Consider the following 17,783-nt stretch of genomic DNA (forward strand, 5'->3'; position numbering starts at 1 on the left):
TCCTAATAGGCCACCTTAACATTAGAAGTTAAACAATAAAATTTCCCATCTTCATGCTCTCCTTGATGTTCACTCATTTGACATACTATGTCTTACAGAAACTTTGCTTAAACCATCTACTCTAGACCAGGAAATTACCCCTCCAGGATTTAGCATCCTTAGAAATGACCGTAAAACCAAAAAAGGTGGAGGTATAGCCATTATTTATAAATCTAACCTCTAAATTACCCCCATTAATGATCTACCATAATTTGCCACCAGTTTAGAAATCCTAACTACCAAACTCCAAATGAATAATTCCAAATCAATCTACCTTCTCTGTATGTATCTAACCCCAGGTAATAATACCAGTACTCTTGAGAACCTACTTCTTCATCTCTCTACCCAACTACCCCAGAAGACCATTGTGCTTGGTGACTTTAACATAGACTGGTCCAATTGTAGTTCTATGAACCCTACCAATCACATAAACCTCTTTGGTTTCACACAATTAATAACAACTCCCACAAGAATCCACAAACCCAGTAACAAGGAAACTACTCTGGATTGGATCCTTATTAATAGTCACCCTAACAATTATACTCCAGGAACCCTTCCTGATGATATCAGTGACCACATGCTTACCTACATTATTAGACAAAAAGTCCATCATCCAAACACTCATAACATCAAAACCTCTCGCTCAAAAAGATTCTTTAATCCTGACAGCTTCCTAACAGAGCTGCAAGCATGTGACTGGTCACCAATAATCCATCTAGAACTTGATGAATCCATTACCTACTTTAATACTAACTTTCTTCAAATCCTTGACTGCCATGCTCCTATACGCACTACTAGAATAAAAACCAAATCAGCCCCTTGGCTCACAAAACAAACCAGGCAGAAGATACTCCTTAGAAATAAAATCTGGGCAAAATGGAGAACTAACAAATGCCCAACAAATCACATTCACTATAAACAGCTAAGGAACACAACTAAGAAGGATATTCTTAGAGATAAAAAAGATTTCTACCTTCAACTACAACAAACCAACCAACAAACTCCTCAAAAGTTCTGGTCAGGAATAAACAAACTCCTTCATCCAGGCAACACCAGTACTCCAGACCCAACTGGCTTCAACCATAATAATTCCACCCTGATCCCCAATGCCTTTAATAACTACTTTACGGAAGCCATTCTAACACTAGCTAATTTTTTACCACCTCCCACCACTTTCCAAACTAACACCTGTAATAGTCCCCTACCTACCTTTCAGATTCAACCGGTAGCTACATCCCTCATCTGTAAACTACTTTGAAAACTTAAACCTTGCACCCCTTCCACTGACCATCTCCCATCCGAATTCCTACAAATAGCCGCAAAAGCCATAGCATACCCAATCTCCATCATTATCAACAGGACTATTAAAGAAGGCAAAATCCCTGCACTGTGGAAGATATCCCATATTATCCCACTACACAAAGGTGGTCCTTCTACTGAGCGTTCTAACTATCGCCCTATTGCCTTACTTTCCCCTCTAGCTAAGATAATGAAAAAATGTGTTCACAAACAATTACTTACTCACCTACTACAAAATAACCTACTTACAAACTGCCAACATGGCTTTAGGCCATTTCACAGCACATCGACTGCCCTCTTATCCTTTACAGATTCCATAAATAAAAATCGTAACAATAACTCTTTCTCCTCTGCCCTATTTATTGACCTGTCTAAAGCCTTTGATATGGTTAATCACAAATCACTACTTGGCAAACTAATTGCCCATTCTCTCAACCCTCAAGCTATACAATGGTTTATGTCATATCTGGAAAATAAACAGCAAGCTGTTCTTTGGCAAAACAATTTATCTTCACTACTACCAGTCAATATTGAAGTACCCCAGGGCTCTATCCTAGGTCCCCTTCTCATTTTTATTTATTAACAATCTACACAATGCCATACCACAAGCCACATGTATTCAATATGCTGATGACTCCACCTTAATCTGTACCGCCAAGAACATAGCCACTCTACACTCCCTTACCCAAACTGTTTTTCAAAATGTTGAAAACTGGTTTATGCAACACTGCCTCCTCCTAAATCCTAAAAAAACTAAATTACTGCTTTTCACCCCTACTCACAAATCACCTACTCCATTCCTCTCTTTAACCTCCAACAATGGTACTATTATTACCCCAGATACTACAACCCGCCTTCTTGGTGTAACTATTGATAATCGTCTCAGCTTTGACGAACACATCAACTCCACTATAAAGTCTGTTAATAAAAAACTTGGTACCTTCTATAGAATCAAAGCCTTCCTTACCCCTTCTGCTAAGAAAACTATTGTCCAAACACACCTCAGTTCTACCCTTTTCTATGCCTCTATCATTTCTACTAACCTATCCAAAACTAATCTCTTGAAACTCTCCACCTGTTATAATAGCATAGCTAGATTCATCACAAGCTCCCCCTTTAAAACTCACCACTGCCTTAACCTCAAACAACTAGGATGGCTAGAATTGAAAAACCATATACTCTATCAACAATTACTTATTACTCAAAAGATCCTACACCACCCCAACAACACACCTATCCTCACTAATCTAATTATACCCTATACAAATCTATCCACACTCCGCTCTGCTAATTAGCTTCTAGTTTCCTCAAATAAAGCTAATAATAAAGCTGGGGATTCTCTCTTCTCAAACACTGCAGGAAAAATCTGGAACCAGCTTCCTGCTGAAATATCTACCCTTGCATCTACTTCTCTTTTTAAAAAACACCTAAAAGAACATCTAAAAACTCATTGGCTTTGTCCATGCACTAACCCTGACTGACATTGGTCTCTCACTTTTATTTTTTAATTACCCCTTTTCACTACTCCTTTTAACTAACTATCCAATTCATATTACTTCTCCTTGTTTGAATGATGTATACACCAGTTGTCCTCTCCTCCCTACCTGAGACTTGCACATACCTTCTGTGTGATGAATTATCAGTTAGTAGAGTCTCTATTAAACTTGCTATAATTTGAAATGTATTTTTATTTACTCTCTATGATACCTATGTATGTTTATAAATTGTTAACTGTTGTAGTTCAATAATGTATCATTAATTTCTCTTTTTAAGACGAATACTAAATTATTCTGGAATCCTTCTTATGCCTACACATTGTTAACTTTCGCACCGTTCATGCTTGGAGCTTTTCTCCCCGGGCCTCTACTAAAAATGGACATATATCCAGCTAGACTAGTCCAGTTAACAAATGTAAAATAAAATAAAATAAAATAAATAAATAAATAAATAAATAAATGTCTGCAAGGTCCCAAGGGATGACCACGTAAGGAGGCACTCTAAGGGCTTGTCATCTGCTTTCCCAAATGACACCAACCTTTTATAAGCAGGTGTATCCAGCCATCCCTGGTCTGGGGACTGTAGCTGAAGTACAAATCCCAGAATACACACTCCATCCTTCCTCAATGTGAGAGGTGAGCAGGTCTTTCTCCAATCCTGCAGTGCCTCTGTGTCTGAATCAGTAACATAATCCCATAATCAGAGCTTTAGCTCTATAGGCGAGTGCAGTAAATGTTGTGAATAAGCAAACTACAATAGCTGACAGAAGGATGAGGTGTTAGCTTTGTGAATCATTGACTCGGGAAGATAGTAACATCCTAGAAATGCTGTCTGTATTCTGCAGTACTATGACCCCTGCAAGCAGAGATTTTAGCAGACATGGCAATCCACAGCATCCTAAGTATGCAATATTTCTAATGAAAAAAAGAGACAGACCACTCATATGTGAGACAGGCCTCCACGAGGGCTTCACTCTGACTGCCAACAGCTGCTGGTATGATTAGGTGGCAAGTACACCCAATATGGATTCCTGCCCTGTGTTAAAACTACATGGCACTGCAATAAGATATGGCACTATAATAAAAACTATGTCATGAAGTAGTTGCAGAACACATGTACAGACATGTAATTGCTGTTCTTCTGACAGGACTTTCCATTCTGTACAAGAATAAAACCCTGTTGTTTGAACAAAAACATTTTAATAACTTTCAGTGTTTAGAGACTACTGGAAGTCTGGAATAAATATAGGAGCTGTCCATAAGATATCACCAATGTGGTCTTATGATCATCCCCCCAAAAAATCATGATGTCTTCACAGGACTATTTACATTCACTTGTGTTTCAAATAACTGTGTTAGGTCTTATTAATTACATACTAATCTATGTAACAAATACCATGGGGGGATTCAGTAATCTTCCGTGTAAGACTAACTAAGTCTTACTCGGAAACAGCAGCCTAAGAGTATGACGTCAGTGCATCATGCATATTCATGAGGGCACGCTGACTCAACTCCAAGGCTAACACGGAGCATGTACGAGTGCAGGGGGCGTGTCAGACTGCCGAGCAGTCTAAATATCCATGCCCCTGCAGGTGCCTAAATCCGCAAATGTCAGCAGATATGAGCGAGTCCGCTCAAATGTGTATATCCACAACACTACACTTCCCCACATTCAAAACCCCGTACAAATAAAATAAAATGTAAAACAATTTTTTTTTAATAATTCCCGATATAGCTGCCCATTGCTTAGCTACACTTAGCAGTTTAGACATTGAAGAGGATAATAAACTACTTATATGCAAATTAAGCCAAATAGCAATAGCGTAGTGGTAGAGCCTTCGCACAAAGAGGAGGCATTCCCAGTTCAAGTCCCACCACTCCCCTTTCCATTGTCTGTGCATAAAAATAATTCCTGACATTCACCTTATACATTTTAGTAAAATGCATTGAAATGGCCTATGTAGTAGTGAACAATATTTTAAAAATATATAAGAAGGTGAAACGGTCATGCATACTAATGAATACATAAGTAACCTATCTTAAGCAATGTGAAGCACTGCTAAGCAACGTTTACCAGTATTAAGCACATTTAAGAATAGTTGCCCATAGCTAAGCACTGCTTTAACTAGTGCAATGGCTTTGCACGGTGCTGCGCATCGCGCCAACTAGCTCAAACAAAATATGTTTGCGTGGAGCTGCACACCGTGCTAACTAGTGCAACGTCGGGCAACATAGAGCAACATCGAGCAACATAGAGCAACATAGAGCAACGTTGGGCAAAGTTGAGCAAAGTTGGCTAAACACAGCCACACCTCCTAGCCGGTCAGGCCAGTAGTAAAATAAAAAGTAATGACAGGCCTCAAACCCGGGATACTGTGCACTATAATCACAGCACATAACCACTAAGCCATGACAGCTTTTGCTGTTCATGCACTGTCAACATACATATACATATTAATCAAAGTTTACTCAGTGCTAAGCAGGTGTGCACTCAGCTGAGAATTTTCAAAACCGGCCAATCACAAATAAGTGCGGGAAATAAGGCATATTTAAGCTCCATAGGTGGGAATAAGTGCCATACCTGGTTGTAGCTCCCATCTGCAGTCAGAATGGCCAGTGCTGTAGAGGGCTCTCGTTTTCGAGCGCAACGGTGGGACACTGAGGAGTCAAAAGTGATGGTTTGGCTCCTTATCCATCATCATGATGCAAGACTCCTGCAGGGCCAGTTCCAAGGCACTGAATACAAAGCGGAAGCCTGGAACCATCTAGCACATGATCTCACCAGTGCCACAGGCATCCCTCGGACTGGTGAGCAGGTCAGACACCACCATGCAGACCTGAAGAGATGCAAGCAGGACCAACTGAACTAATGGATACAGGAGGCCCGTGAGAATGACAATGCCCCACTACTGAGTAGGTAGCCATGGAATGGAGTATGTAAGAATTGCTCTTGTAGTCTAAATTAGGGATAGGTATGTCTCAATATCCCTTCATTTACTTCACATTTGCAGGTGTCCGCACTGCGAATCAGCAAGCCTATGCAGATAGGCTGCTAAGGCTGCGCCACCAGGCAGGTTAGTAATTATTCTGCATGTATTGTTATATAAAATAAGTGAGAGAGCCTGAAAAAGAGTGTTGTAACCCATTAATAAAGGTATAATAAGTCTTGAATAACTTCTCTGCATGTACTGTTATATAAAATAAGTGAGAGAGCCTGAAAAAGAGTGTTGAAACCCATTAATAAAGGTATACTAAAAGTCTTGAATAATTTCTCTGCATGTACAGTAATATAAAATAAGTGAGACAGTGTGAAAAAGTTTTGTAACCCATTAATAAAGGTATAATATGTCTTGAATAAAAGTCTTCTGCATGCACTGATATATCAAATAAATGAGACAGCCACTAGAACCGTGTGCAATGTAATTAATAAATGTATAATTCCTGGAGTGTGTCCGTGTCACATTCTTCGATATGTTGTTGTACCCTTGCATGAAAGAAATAGTACTGTTGTATTAAGTGCAGTCAATCCACACTTGGGTAGGCCCATATAAAGTGGATGAAGGGAGTGCCAGTAGCTGTTAAGCATATATACAGTCCTCAACTGTCGGTTAATGGCTGGCATGTACAGGTAAATCTGGCACATGAGTAGCTTGTTATTGTGTTCCCTAGAAATGTCAGTGTGCTGCTAGAAATGTAGGGGGCTGTTAAAATATACCTGATAATGTCACCTGAACACATCCAGATATGTAGATATATAAATATAAATGAAATATATAAATACGTAGCAGTAACATCTGCATCCTGGACAGTTTGTATGTTAGATACAGGTCAGGTATATAAAGAACTAGCAAAACCCATTTCACAATTTAACGGACATTGCCTAGTGTAATAATACATGTAGGGGGTATATAACTGCAGTCAATACGAATGTAGTGTAAACAACAAGTATATATAAGTTGTTAATGGAGGTATCTTTTTACACCCTACTGTATGTGCCTAAACAATGCAATTCCACACCTCAATGGGTATGTCTAATCTCAAAACATTTGTTGGGACATATGTCCTATTGGTTTATAAGTAGCTGCATTTACTTTGATGCATGAACCCTGTTCACATACCACAATGTTGTGGCCTGTTGGCACCAATCAATCCTGCATGCTGTTGGAATGTCCACTGTTGTTCTATACATGCATGTGTTATGCTTGCTGTTCAACTGCTGGAACTCTGGTGTGTTGGGTTAATGGGAATACTACTGCATGGCGTTACAACTAATTTGGAATGCTGTTGGCTATTACTAACTCATATTGTCATTAAATCCTCCTAAACATAGAACGTATGGGAAGGCCAGTCCCAGCGGACCCACCTGTCCCACCTTAGCTGGCAATGGCACCTGGCACTAGCAGGTCCGGTGCCCAGCCCAGGACCTCCTCCTCTGTTGGCCCTGTGCCACCTTTGGGTGGAAGCACTGCAGGGGATGGGGCTCATCTCCCCATGCAAGCGTGGCTGGAGGAGGGCCACCTATCACCCTGCAAATGGTCTGGGCTGCGGTGCGTAGGCAGATCCAGTGTTCAGTCGCTGATCCTCTATGCCAGCTCAAGGCAAGAGTGACGTGACTCACAGGAGAGCCTGCCCCTCCTATGCAGCTCCAGCACAGCCACCCTCTGGGCTGTGAAGGTGCAGTGGTGACTGCCCATGGGTGGGGATCTCAGTTCCACTGTTGCAATCTGTGGGCTCATGGGCTTGCGATTTCCAAACATCCTTCCCCGTCAGTGGTGTTCACCCACCCCATGTGTCATATTCTGCCCATGTATGCATCTTGTTTGTCTTGTCTGTGTACCTCCCTAACCTACCTCCCCAAATATACCTACTTCCCCTACCAGACATTCCACTCTCACCTGAAAAAAAAATGGGCAATCTGCTCCCACAAAAAAATGACACCCCATACATAGCTGCCCATTTTGCACACATGTCCGCTGGACACAATCTGAAATTTAATTGGCAGTACAACATACTTTGTTGTCCTCACCCCTCTCTCTAGGGTGGAAGGTTTCAAAATTCCCTCCAAATATCTAGTATATGCACAGCTGTTGCTGTTAAAGAAATGGGCAGCTATGGACCTTCCCTACACCCGTCCTGCACACCCCGAGCTGCTTTCCCTACTCTCTTTCCCTCTTTGTGCCCCTTTTTCACCACTTTCCTATCTCCCCATTTTCTTTTCTTTCAAAGAAATGAGCGCGGGAGTTAGCGGGAATAAGCACTTTTAAGCAGTAGCTAGTGGGTTTGCGCCAGTGTGCGCATGTGTGCGCTTAGTTAAGTATTGTTAAGCATCATGCAAACCTGCTTACAACTGCTTAAAAGTGCCTTAGTCAACCTGCATGTGAGGGCCCTTGTTCTGCTCAGCAGCAAAATAAAACACCACTGTCAGTCTCGAACCCCGGACACACTAAACTGCATGAAGTACCACTAAGCCACAGTAGATATACAGGAGGTTGTTGCTGAAATATATATATCATGCATCAGAATGAGTGAATGTAAAGGAAAGATAGGAATGCCATAACACAAAACCTGTTCTGTGGAAATTTACCATAAGTTGTTGTGGAATTGCATTACATGACTGTGATAACAGAACCAACCATTCTACCAGTAAATAATGTTACAGCAGCACTTTACAACGCCCACACAGTATCATAGCAGGACAATCCCCACCCAAACGTACAAAATACCTTTGTGTTCAGGGCCCAGCAAGGATGTAGGTAGGCATACTCAGTACTGGAATTGTCCAGTTTTCATGAGTATCCTGTGATAATGTCAACAAAATAAAAAGCACAGATTGTGCAGAAGTGAGTACATTAATATCCACAGTATAGCAGTTCCCAAACAGTTCATGTGCCAAATGAAAACATCTCAATAACTACGTATGTATGGCAGCTAATTGTATAAGTAGAAAATAAACTACATACTCTCATGTATCTTGTGTTAGCATTTGTAGGGGTGAGTACAATTCTACACTGTCAACTGTATACTGGAAGTGGCAACATTCAGGTCTGAGTACAACATTCAAATCACTGGCTACACCCCTAGCATCAGTTAGAAGAAGTATACCAACATTCTGACTTACACAACGGTGTCCACAGCAAACAGGCATGGTCCCTGCTTTGGAAATCTGAAAGGGCTATGCCTACCTGACTTAGCAATTTATAGCACTGGGTTGCTATGACAGTGAGTACTGCAAGTACCACACAGCAGGCTGCATGCAATTGCCAAATGGTGGCCACCAACTGGTACAGAGGCCATCACATGCACATGTGCAGATACCTATAAAAGCAGTCTGTACTTGCTGTTCACACATGCAATACTTTCATTGCAGGTATGGAGGGAGAGAGAGAGAGAGAGAGACACGCAGAGGCAGACAACAGCTGCAGCAGAAATAAAGAAAAAAGATCCAAAGAAAATATATTGAAAGAAAAAGTAATACATTGAAAAAAAAGAGAACAAAAAGAATATATTGAAAACAAAATAATATATTGGAAAAAAATTAGATTGAAAGAATATATATTAAAAAATATATATATTAAAAAAATATATATTGAAAAAAATAATAATATTGAAATAAAAAATATATTGAAAAAATATATATTGAAAATTAAATAATATATTAAAAAAAGTGTATTGAAAAACAAATATACCTTGAAAAATAAATTCAAGATATACAACAACAAATAGGAACACATACAAAGGAAAGGTATGTAACAGCTATGTATTTACTGGCATGTAGTAGATGTTTATGAAGAGCACTCTACATAGTTTGAATCATCCATATGTGGCAGCAGTACATATCAATGCACAGATGCCCTGCATAACTACTGGCATGGAGAAATGAGTGTGTAGCTGTGTGCAGTGGGATGTGACTGTGACATATGTAGTTCTACATTAAATGTCAAACATCTGATCCATGTTATCTGTGTTCTGTCCAGTAGTGTGTACAATGTCTGTTTGGGGGAGTAGCCCATATGGTTATATAAACATGGATGTGACAGAGTAACAAATGCATGATAGCCATATTAAAGTGTAGCTTACCACTGGCAACTGCTATACCAGGCTAGTATGCTAACCTAGCATTTGCAGCTATATATACACACTCTAATATTACTGTGTGCTCACATGTGACACTTGTTCATGTTGCAGCAAGTGCCAACAAGTCAGCTATGAGGTACACGAACCTACAACAGTGTGTACCTTGTGTGTGTATGGCACACACATACGGAGAGATCCGTCTGTGTCAGATATATTAGCATCTGTACATGTGCATAGAGCAAGGGACATACTGCAACTGTTTGTGAAGGGTGGACATATATATGTTGGTGAAGGTTGTTATGTGCACATTTGTATGTAGGTTGTAGTGTGTGGCAAACAAGACAGCATACAGTGCTGGTATATGACATGTGGTGGTTGAACGTTGTGGTATGATACGTCAGGTCTGCAGTGTTGCAGCCAGTGAGCCTGCTAAAGCTACATGGGCTAAGAACACCTTTAATGCATTCTGCACAACACTCTGCAATATTATGACATAATTGTATACCTCACAACCTTCGCATAATTGATATCCCCACCATGAAAGGTGGACTGTATATGTGCCTATATGTATCTCTATATATACACCAATGGATGTTTATATGTATGTGTGTGTGTATATATATATATATATATATATATATATATATATATATATATATATATATATATATATATATATATATATATATATATATATATATAAAGATAGAGAGAGAGAGAGAGAGACAGGGTCATATTTACTGTAACAGATACCTGGTGACAAAGCCATGGACTCAAGCTCATTGTTGACACTGCATTGGCATCCCTTCTTGCAAATACTCTGTACCCATTAACTACCACATAGGTGGTAGTCTACTTAACACCGAGGGTGTGATAAGAGACCATGGGACACAGGTGGACAGTAGTCTCCCCTCTGATGATCACAGTGCCACACTAGTCATGTCATCTGTCTATGTGGCACACGTCATCAGAAAAGGTGTGTCATCCAGGGAAATATAGGTCAGTGTTCCCCTCTACTCATCACACATAAAGCCCATTATAGAGTACAATGCCCCATGTGGTATGTACCTTACAAGACATCTACAGCAACTGGAAACAACACAGGCATACCTCACAAAGAGTAATACTGGCCTCAAACAGATGCCCTATGCAGACCGTCTCACAAACCCACAACTAGACTGTGTCACATACCATCTACCCAGAGGTGACCTCTGTCTAACATACTAAGCTATGTCAAACCCAGAGCTGTTGGTCATGCTCCACGTAAACAGATCACAATCCCTATGAGCTACACGCTCTAGGGACCTAAACCTTTTGACCACAATAAACAGCACATGCTGGAGGGAGTGATTCCTATCTCAGAGACATCCCATACTCTGGAACAAAACACCTATCCATAGCAAACAAAGCTCCTAAGTAGCAGTCGTCATAAATAATCCTGAAGATTGTATGGGAGATAGTGAATACACCCTGGCAATCACCTCTGTGGCTCAGCTTGACAGGGCCATGTGAAATGTAATTACCTGTGTGTCAAAGGCCAGGGTAGCATATGGCTAGACTTCTATAGGCCCTAGGGCCAATAGCCTATTACCTACTTATGAAGCAATACACACCCACATGTACTTGTTGCAATAATTGCTATGTGAGGTTGACTGATTGTGATGGTGAATGTGTTGGTGAATGTGTCAGAGTTCTGTATATGTGTGATAGCTTGTTGGGAAACATTTTCTGTCATGGTATTATGTGTCCCAGCTGTGATCCCAGCAAAGGATGTGTATGCAATTGCTAGGCAGAAAAAGCAGTATGCCATACGGTCTGACGTAGTCCCTTGTTGTCGATTGGGGTGTCCCATTGTAAGCTAAATCAGTACATGTATGCATATTTAGTGTTACTGCTGGTGAATCCAAATCCTGTATGAACTGTAGTACTACCTGAAGCTGTATGCCTAAACAGCACAGTATGGTGTATGTCCACATTTCTTGGAACCACTGTTTTGTGTGTTCCCTGTAGTCCTCACAGATTACATACCTCATGCATAAGGTCTTGTAACTACTGACACACAGTACTGTAAGGTACACAGGTAAAGATCACCTGGGTTGCCATACCTTTGTGTCTGGTATGTATGTCTGATGTGTGTGTGGGTATGCCTGTACCATGGCCTCAGTCATATGTGTGTTACAGGATATAAGTGCATATCTAGCAACATGTATAGTCTAGTACAGCAGTATGCCACCTATATTAACAAATGCGCACATATGTTAGGCAGGGGTCTGCCATCAACGACTAGTATGGTATACTGGTAATACTGTAACTGGACTTTACAATCATTGCAATGGATTACATATTTCTTGATGCATTAACTTGATATATACCTCCTGTGGCTAGGTGGTGCATTGTGCCGCATACAGTGTGCCATGTACTGTTGTATAGTCTCACATACTGGTTTAACTTTGTTGCTGTGCAACACATGGTTTGATATATAGAGTGTGCCAGGCACTGTCAGGCAGTTATGTGTTGAGAATTGGTATGTGGTATTGAAAGTGTGTATCTTCTGACAGCCAATAGGTTGCTATATATGGCAGTTAATTGATATCTGTACTTTAGAATGTTACGTGTGCCAGATTACTTGCTCACACATATTGTTTCATTGTCTTCCAGGGTCATGTCCCACCATCATAATCCCGCCTATGTTACATGTGCCACATGACTTGCTCACACATATTGTTTCATTGTCTTTCAGGGTCATGTCCCACCATCGTAATCCCACCTATAGCACGGCAGAGGAGGAACAGATCACAGCGAGCTTGGTGCAGCACTATGCCCTGCTGTTCTCCAGAACCAGCCAGGACCAGCATGAGCGGACTGCGCTGTGGCAAGATCTTGTCCATAGGGTAAATGACATAGGCATGCATAACCGGACATATGAGCAAGTATGCCATCACTGCAGTGATTTAATTAGACATGTCCAGCAGCGTGCGTCTGATATCCACAGAAAACAGCTTGCCACAGGTGAGGGAGTAGCCATCCATCCCCCCCCTCACCAGAGTGGAGGAGCTTCTCCTGAGCCAGGTGGTTCCTAGCCAACAACAACAACAACAAGTAACATGTATCATCATGGAGGCCAGAACCACCCAGCAAGGTGACACGGAGCGTGCAGGTAACATGGCATAGCTGTAGACTACTGTTACCTCTATTGGTGCAGCATGCTTATGTGAGATGTGTACTGTGTAGTTAGACAATGTGGTGCCTAGTGTTGTGCAATACTAATGATTAGGAATATAATCTGTAGGCCTGTGACTGTCAACCGCTGTACTACTGTAAGATTGCAAACACACAGTAGCAATGCCACAGTTGTTGCCACTGACAAAGTGTCTCATATCCTTGTAGGTCCCTCTGGTGTGACAGCAAGGCAGCAGACCCATGCTGGTGAGTGTGTCTACATTTCATATTGCTAATTAAATGTGCATGTCATAGGTGAGGTGTAGGCCATGTACACGTAACACACCTACACATAATGCATGCTGTGCATGTTTGCTGTAAGACTATGCACATCCCAGTAACGTGGGTAGCTGCCTAAAACACATACAATACACAGAGCATCCCACACAATTGTATCCCACACAATTGTGGCAACACTGCAGTGGACATTGAATAGGCAGAGTCAATACACATGCACACAACATACACACCTTTGTCATATGCAGTACATGTTAACATGCTACACATGGTGTATTCAGACACCCGCTGTAAGGTCACACTACAGTATCCCAAATGTCATCCACACAGCACACATAATATACCTGAGGGGTAGCTGCCTCACATGTGGCTGTGCGACAGTCGTCAACACATAACACATTCATGTTAGGCAATGCCCCCTATTGGGCACCTTACAAACCCATGTAACAACTGGCTGTGAAATGGTGAATGTAGCCAAGGTACTGCAGTTCCGGTACAGCATGCAGTCTGGTACACATTCGTAGCTTTGAGTGACCACATGATGCTGCATGATGATGGCCCATGGTAGTACACCCCATCCAGTTACAGTAACCACAGTACTACACATAGCATTAACTGCTATGCACCTCAATGTTGTGTGTGTGTGCAAACATATGCACCTATACACAATATGCACAGCAATCACCATTTGTACAAAGTGATACATGTAATGCTATTGAGTGTATAGGTCACATGACACACACTGTGTATGTGTGATGTTTAATGTTGCAGTTGTGTTGTAGCATGCCATGTCATGACTGGCACTGGCATGTCCACAATAAGTCCTACACTCACCATAACCACTGTACAATGGCTATGTTGAGCAATGGTATTCCATTAGGTATACATGCACCACTCATCCTGCGTGTATACATAGCATGCATGTGCTAAACCTGTGTCCACAATTACCTGCTAAAGACACAGACGCTCTAACCAGAAATGGATATCTATGTGACACACATATACACATCCAGCCATGGTATGTATACCTGTGAGTGATGGTGCACAGGACATTGCAGAGCTTTTAATACTTGCACAGCAATGTCATGTCCATGTACACAGTGCGTTCCAGGGTGAGGCCAATCACTGAACAACAACACACATGCATCAAAGCCATGTATACTGTTATTAGCAAGGGCTGTCTACACCCACACTGCATGCTGTTGAGAAACACACATCCTGCATGCTGACACGAGATATAACTGTTTGCTTTGTGATACTGTACCCCACCATCACCTGCTATTGAGTATGTTCTGGATTGCTGGTGGTGTGTGTGTGTGTGTGTGTGTGTGTGTGTGTGTGTGTGTGTGTGTGTGTGTGTGTGTCTCTGTCTTAGTGAGGAGTGCATTTGTGTGCATATGTGCACATGTGCATGTATGTATGTGTTCATGTGTGCATGTGTTCATGTGTTTATGTGTGCATGTGTTCATGTGTGCATGTGTGCATGTTTTCATGTGTGGATGTGTTCACGTGTGCATGTATGCATGTGTTTATGTGTGCATGTGCTCATGTGTGCATGTGTACATGTGTACATGTGTGCATGTGTGTATGTGTTCATGTGTTCATGTGTGCATGTGCACATGTGTTCATGTGTGCGTGTGTGCCGACATCATGTACAGGTCGTAAAGTGTGTTTCCTGTCTTCCTCTCACAGGTGCTGACTTTGGGCTGGTTCACTGCAGCAAGGAAACTGATGTCACTGAGCAAAATAGTGATACTGATGATAGGTGTGTTGAGGCACAGGCATGTTTGCCAGGGTCTGTCGTTGGGCCACCAATTGACAGTACACAAGTGTCCACCGCATCCATGCACACAGTCATACTGCCAATACATTCATCACCAATGCCCTTAGCTGAGGGACGGCGTACAGTTGGCATTGGCCAGGACAGTGTGGTATCCATGGCACATGCATCCCGACACAGCAGCCATACCCAGATGTCTGGAAGCGTACCACATAGGCAGATGTCCAGGGGTTCTCATCAGAGCACTGCTGCTCATCATGCCACTAGCAGATGTGCCACAGGTCTTACAACCTCACTCATGTTCCAGGCTGTCATGGAGGCACAGGCACGTATGGAACGGTACACAGACAGGGACTAAGGGCACAGAGGGCACATAACATCGCTGTCATTGACAGTATCCATGACCTAGCAGGTGCCATCCGTAATTACACCGAGGTCACTGATAGACGTTGGGGAGAGACATTAGATGTCCTCCGCAATGTCATGTCCATGTGTCAGGACAGTGCGGGATGGTTGAGTCATCGATGTGGACGTATGCCAGCAACATCAGCAGCTGGCATTCGCCACGGACATCCATCAATGCCGCTCCCGTAGTGCCAGTACCAGCCCCAGCAATGTTGGGGGTGGGCTGTCCATAGAATGTCCTAGAAGATCACGTGCATGTGGCTCTGGACAGTCCCAGCATGGACCTGGGTCCAGTGTACATCCATCTACCTCTGGGGATAGTACCCAGTCTGGCTTAGTACCTGATACTGTCAGTAGCACCCCTGCCAGGCACAGGTACCATATCCATGGCCAGAGACGGTGATCTGTAAAGCCTGGCAGATACAGTCTGTGGCTGTCCCACAAATACCCGTATATGGTGGCCACATGGTGGAACTGTGTGCATGCAGACACACACACACATAAACCAGACACCTAGGGCTAACACATACCTGCATACATTACATCCACATTGGCTCTTGCCCACCCCCCACACACACACACACACACACACACACACACACACGCACACATACATGTCGATTGGATGGCTCACTGTAGTCCTCTGGCAAACCAACAACACACCCTGTGCATATGATGAAACCTGTGACACCTTCTGTCATCTGTAACATCGATGCAGGAACAGGCTACCATGGTGCTGATGCACAGGGTGACTTTATAGCAGTATAGCAATGTTAGCATGTTGTCAGCAGTAGAGTGTAATGATATGCTTGAAGGTGTAGCTGAGCAGGCATGATGCGTTAAAGCTATGACTGTCAATGTAGTATTGTTTACACCAGGGTTAGTTCCAATAGTGTATTGTCCACCCACGTGCCACTTGGTTGATGTGCGTAGTATTGGCAGCATGTGTTAGAGAGTGGACAGTATGTGTGGGATGTGTGTAGCACAGATCTGCAGGTGTACATTTGTGAACATGGTGGAGGTGCACTGTCTGCATGTACGTGCATAGTGGATGCATGGGCAGGGTGAAATGCCCTGTATTACACAGTGTTAACACTCCATAGTTTCTATTGGTGGCCAGTATGCATTGTACTACACACATTTCGGAGCCTGACTACACATGTGTGTATGACATGGTTTGACACTGTATTGTGGGTGATACTGTTACTATCTGTCATTGGTTTGCATTCTTGTAGTATACATAACTTCAACAGCCTGACCATAACCAATCGTTAGATGATGTCTTGACAACTGACACACAGATGTAGGACACACAGCAACATTTGGATCCTTCAGGTGCTATACTATGCCAGTAACCAGTGGTATTCATCTGCACCCATTACTGAGACCACTCTTGTTTGGCATATAGCTCTCTTAGGTACAAGCAATCACAGTAGGGATATGTCCGTCCACGTCTGGTAATGCATACTGTGGCCTATAATGCATTCTCCAGATAACACACACATCCTCCACAAGGGTATCATACAGACAGATACCTGTTGTCAAACCCATGCTGTAAAGCTATAAGCCAAACTAAGCATAGTCATCCACCTTTATGGAACATATTATCCCCACAGTACCACATAGGTAGTAGCCACCATCATGATGAACAGGTACCAATGTGTATATGCAACCAAGTGTTACATCATCTCTCCTTTGATAATCACATTTCCAAAGGTATTCTGAAATCCCTTGGTGGATCACATAAGCAATAAGGGGTTTGCATGCATATCCACAAAGGTTGTTGTACACCTATGATGAATAGTCATCATTGACAGACTTTGCTGCATTTGAACAGGTCTGACATATACCTCGGCCATATACCCTCACTCACACATTTCAGTAGAAACTGTAATGAGTGTGTGTGACACGAATTACCTAGGCCAGGGATCGCTGCAGTGACTGGGCTTGTCACAAGCATACAGATGTGACCTAAGGTCTGGGAAGCAGCAGCACAGTCTGGCAAAGATGACAGCTGTGTACTTGGATAAAGCAGGGTTCCCACACATGCAATAATTGAGGTAACATGTACGTATATGTATTTGCCACACAGCTACCTCACATGTGCAATGCATACTGATATGTCATACAGTAGTAAAAACAAAAAACACAACACATTGACCAACAGTGTCACACACATACAGCACACACACTCACTAAGTGCAGAATTCAACCCCCTACTTAACTACTTCATG

The sequence above is a fragment of the Protopterus annectens genome, chromosome 10.part0, assembly GCF_019279795.1.
Source record: "Protopterus annectens isolate FY-2018-M chromosome 10.part0, PAN1.0, whole genome shotgun sequence".
In the NCBI taxonomy this organism is placed as follows: domain Eukaryota; kingdom Metazoa; phylum Chordata; order Ceratodontiformes; family Protopteridae; genus Protopterus; species Protopterus annectens.